Genomic DNA, 4,685 nt, shown 5'->3' on the forward strand with positions numbered 1-4,685 from the left:
ACAGAGGAGGAGGATAAATGGCAGAAAACAGGAACACTTAACTTTACGAAACACATTAAAAAATGGCAGAAAACATCAACACTAAACTTTACGATGGCTTCGTTCTGCTTAAGAATAGTGCCTATTGTCAACAGATTTCGGCCATATTTCTTAGCGATCACACTCAACCACATGCCAGCTTCATACTTCTTAATTATCTCCATCTTCGTCTCCATAGAAAGCATCCTCTTCTTTCTGTGAACTTCAGCAACATTCTTGGGACCCATGGCTAATAATGAAAGTAATTAAGTTCACACACAACATGATAAAGTACCTTACAGTACAACGAAAGCAAAATCACTAACACAAATTTACGTTAACAAACGAAATCTATGTGAACGAACGAATTCCAGGTGTGTACGATAACGCTGCCGAAACGAAATGGTCGAAGAACTCCTTTACAGTAGATGTATGATGGGACAGATGCTGACCAATAGGAGAGCAGGATCTTATGGTGGTGACTAGCATCAGGAACCAATAGGAGAGCGGGAGGATGGTGGTGAGTCTACTGAGTTGGTGGCGCGCGAATTTTAAAATTGTTCTCGGTGGCCCAAGCGAGTCTCGGACTTTACAGTACATACACCCTTTCGCAACCTGAATCATTTTCGTACACAGAAGCAAAAAAATCTTCGTCTTTGCCTTCGTAACCTGGATTTTTCGTATGTAGGGACTTTCGTATGTAGGGGTATGACTGTATACGTAACAACACACAAACTGTATATAAACCTAAGAAGTTAAAACTTCTGCATCCTACAAATATCTTGGAACTATTCAGTTGTAACATTTCTCAAATAGAAAAATGTCTTAGCATAGGCTGACCTCCCCCAGATCTGCAGAAGAATGGGGCGGGGTCACAGTGGGGGATGCACTTACTCATTCAAATACTGGTTTTCAGAAAATGTTCTCTATTTCATTAACACCAACTATGGGGATCATGAAAATGATACATACATTGTAATTTTTCCTAAATTCCTTTCTGATGTTAACCAGTCACATGCACTGGTTAACCTGGGTCATGTCATAAATCTATTTCTTTTAAATTCATCCAACAGGAAAGCTTTGATGTACATCCAAATGCCTTGTAATCCATCATTCGGCTTGAATATCAACAAAATGCAAGCAGGCCTGAAAAGAGCATTGCAAGTGTCCTTTCTCATGTGTGAAGAGTTTAATACTTTCAAAAAATCCAGCAGGCACTCAAACCAAGGTTAAGCCAATGACACACCAACCACAGTAGGTTTGCAGAATGATGGGCAGAGTTTACAGGGGTTAAGGGACAAAACGCCAGCTAGGTAAGAGGCCATCTACGTATGTCTGGATATTGGTATGACAATATTTACCCTTTGAGATGCAATGGAGGTCCCACAAACCACTCTCACAGCCTATGGCCATAGCAATTTTTGTTTAGCACTAACAGTCAATTTATTTTTTTATGATATATGGGTAATGTTATTCATGGAGTCACTCTGAAACACAAGATTGATACCTTATTGTTGTTTGTTCAAATATGAATTGCAAAATATAGTACAACCAGCAGATCATGCTCAAATACTGTCTATGGATGATATTATTTGCAGTCATTAATATCTCACGGGTTGATATCTGCATGAATCTGACTATGTTATCTGACTCTTAAGGGGCTTGCTTATAAGGCAAGATTTCAGGTTAGCTTTGGAAAGTGAGGTTAGGAAAGCCTAGTTGATTGGGACTGAGTAGCAACCAAGGAGCTTTATGACTGGAAATTCGTTCTCAGATGAAATGGAGAAAAACTAACCAAAAAACTGACATAGCCTAAATCACAGGTTGGTTTCTGTTGTAGATGGTGATATAGTAAGTAGTAGGTCTAATTTTAGATCTGCAACCTATGTATTTTAGCCTAGGTAGTAGGGGGAAACACCGCCTTGGATCCATCGTCATCAGGTGGATCAGCCTTATTCACTCGATATTTAATTGGTGAAACAAGAATACAATTACATCTTTAAGCATACCATTCAAAAGATTGAAGTTTCGTCAACATAATGTGATATATGAAAGCGTCATATGAACTAAAATAAGCATGTGAAGTCTTCATAAAATATGTTTTCAAGGCAGTTTTTAAATCCAATATGACGTTGACTGATTGAGGTGTCATTCGTAACCGGTATGGCTATGACGTCCTTCCCAGCACTCATTTGAACAATATTAGCGTATGTATGTAACGTTTATTGACCTTACTCAAGACAGCAGTTATAATCAGCACAATAAAACAATATTTTGTTGCCTATATTAGTGAAAGTATGAAACTTTTTGTTCCATGGGTCATGGTTTGAACTGAAATTCATTTTTACCTTGTAATCGGCGGTTTTATCATTACTGCCATCACAACTGAAACTCCACAGTGCTTATTTAATTGTAATTATACACATTTTGGTCTTAATTCACTCTAAATTGCACTTGAACTATGTTGCGGTTCCTGGTTCCTAAGCACTCACTCCACTAACGCAGTTGTGGGCAGCACACGAGTACACTGTTTATGAGGTGCAAAGCTATATTCCCTTAATGGTTTACATTATTTAGTATTGGATGTCAAGGTGGGACAAGAGATACACGGTGGTGGAGGCGTGTGGTTTATTGCGTCTTCAATTACATACTGACTCCAGTTGCCGTCTACAACTGGCACACTTACTTGGCACCTGCTCGCCATGGGAAAACGTATCTTACCAATGCAGGTACTCCATTACCACCCCCCCCCCGAGATTAATACATGGGTATACGTGGATAAGCAATAATAAGAACAATACATGGATATACATGGATTAAATTGGATGCATGCGCCAGAGTAATGGGACAGATCCAATAAAAAAAAAATAAACAGATGCTGCTGTAATGTACGTGATTACACATAAGAAGGCTGTATGACAGTCAAAGACGTCATATGTAGTCATTCATCCAAGCTGGCCTCCTGGCGTGACGTGATGGGCGTGACTCCCGCACTGCTTGCAGGCTGGGCGTAGGGTGGCTGCTTGGGCGTGGGAGGGGCTGGATGCGTGGCAGGTGTGGCCCGCCCTGGCTGGGGCCCTGATGATGTGAGTCGCAGGTGCTTCCTGTTACGGAGGGAGAGGCGCCCGCTGCCGTTCAGTCTGACTAGGTATTGTCGGTATGGGAGCGTTTCCGCCATGGTACCACGGTCCCACAGCTTGGTGGCTTGATTTTGCACTCGTACTTGGGAGCCCGGGTTGATGACGGGAAGCGTTCTGGAGGGTCCGTTCTCGGTGAGGGCAGCACCGTTGTCAGCCATCTTACGTTCTCTATGCTGGAGTGTTGCCCCCCAGTGTTTGTCTACCGTGAGATGCCAACGGGCCGTAGGTACGCCGTCTCGGAGCTGCCTGCCTGCTGCCATCTGGGCAGGTGACTTATTCATTCCGTGGAGGCGTGTGTTGAGGTACTGTAGCATAGTCAAAGAGGACTTGTCGTGTCGAGGTTGCCTCCGCTACCCGTGTTGGCCATTATTATCCGCTTCCCAACCTTGACTGCGGCCTCTGCCCTACCGTTGGACTGCGGGTACTGGGTGGATGATAGTTGCACGGACACGCCCCATAACTTGAAAAATTCCCCCATTTCCTCGCTTGCCAGATTAGTGCCACCGTCCGTGGAGATTTGCTCCGGGCCCCCCCACCTGGCAAAGTAGCGGTGTAGCTGGGTCTTGATGTGAGAGGAGGAGGTACCGTGGGGGGAAGTGGGCCAGCTCCAGCCAACCTGTGAGCCTGTCTGCATTGGCCATGTACATGTGTCCGTTGTGCTGGAACATATCCGCTACCATCATCTGGAAGGGGTACTTGGGGGGCGGCGTGATGATGAATTCCTCCGCGGCCTGGGATGGTGCGCGTACGTTGCATTCTTCACAGGTCCCCCTCGAGTCCAGGCCAGTATACCGTCTGGCGCGCTCGTTGTTGCATAGAGTCCAGGCCTTGGTGCCCCGCATGTAGGTTGGCAGCCACCTGCTGATGAAGAGGCTCCAGGATAACTAGGCGGAGGTTGCCCTGTTCGAATGTGTATGTCACTAAGTCTTGGACGACAGGCCAGCCTCTCCCTGACACTGTAGAAGGGCCAAAGGCATGCAACTTCCTGGGACTTCCTGTCGGCCCAGTCTCCGGCCAGGACCCTGGCCATGAGCAGCTGATACACGGGGCCGCTGACGGCGGCATGTCTGACACTCGCCTCGTCCACGACGCAGCTGTCGTGCTCTACTGCTTCCAAGACAGCGGCTGCTATGGCGTCGGTGAGGTCCTCGTCGAGGTCCACGTCGTGGGTGCTGGGATCGGCTTTCAAGGCGGGGTATCGTGACAGGAAGTCTGCTGCACTGTTACTCTTCCCCGGCAGATACTTGACCCTGAACCAGTACTGCAGGGTTCTCTCCTTCAGCCTGAAGAGACGGGGGTTGGAGATTTCCGTAAGGGCCCGATCCCCCAGCAACTTGGTTAATGGGCGGTGGTCTGTCACGATGGTGAGGTTGGGGCACCCCAGCAGGAACAGTCTAGCCTTCTGGAGACACCAGGCTACCGCGAGGGCCTCCCCCTCCATGGCGGCGTAGCCAGCTTCGGCGGCGGTGAGATGGCGGCTGCTGCATAGCGCCAGGCGCCACCCGCCCATGCAGTAGAAGGGCGTGG

General features: G+C 46.9%; 1 pseudogene; it reads right to left on the reverse strand.

Moving 5' to 3' along the window:
• LOC135206794 (retinol dehydrogenase 11-like) overlaps window positions 1-2,722 on the reverse strand; it is a 17,657-nt pseudogene extending 14,935 nt beyond the window's left edge.
• Between the last annotated feature and the right edge of the window lie 1,963 nt (window positions 2,723-4,685).

The sequence above is a fragment of the Macrobrachium nipponense genome, chromosome 31 (genome assembly GCF_015104395.2).
Source record: "Macrobrachium nipponense isolate FS-2020 chromosome 31, ASM1510439v2, whole genome shotgun sequence".
NCBI lineage: Eukaryota > Metazoa > Arthropoda > Malacostraca > Decapoda > Palaemonidae > Macrobrachium > Macrobrachium nipponense.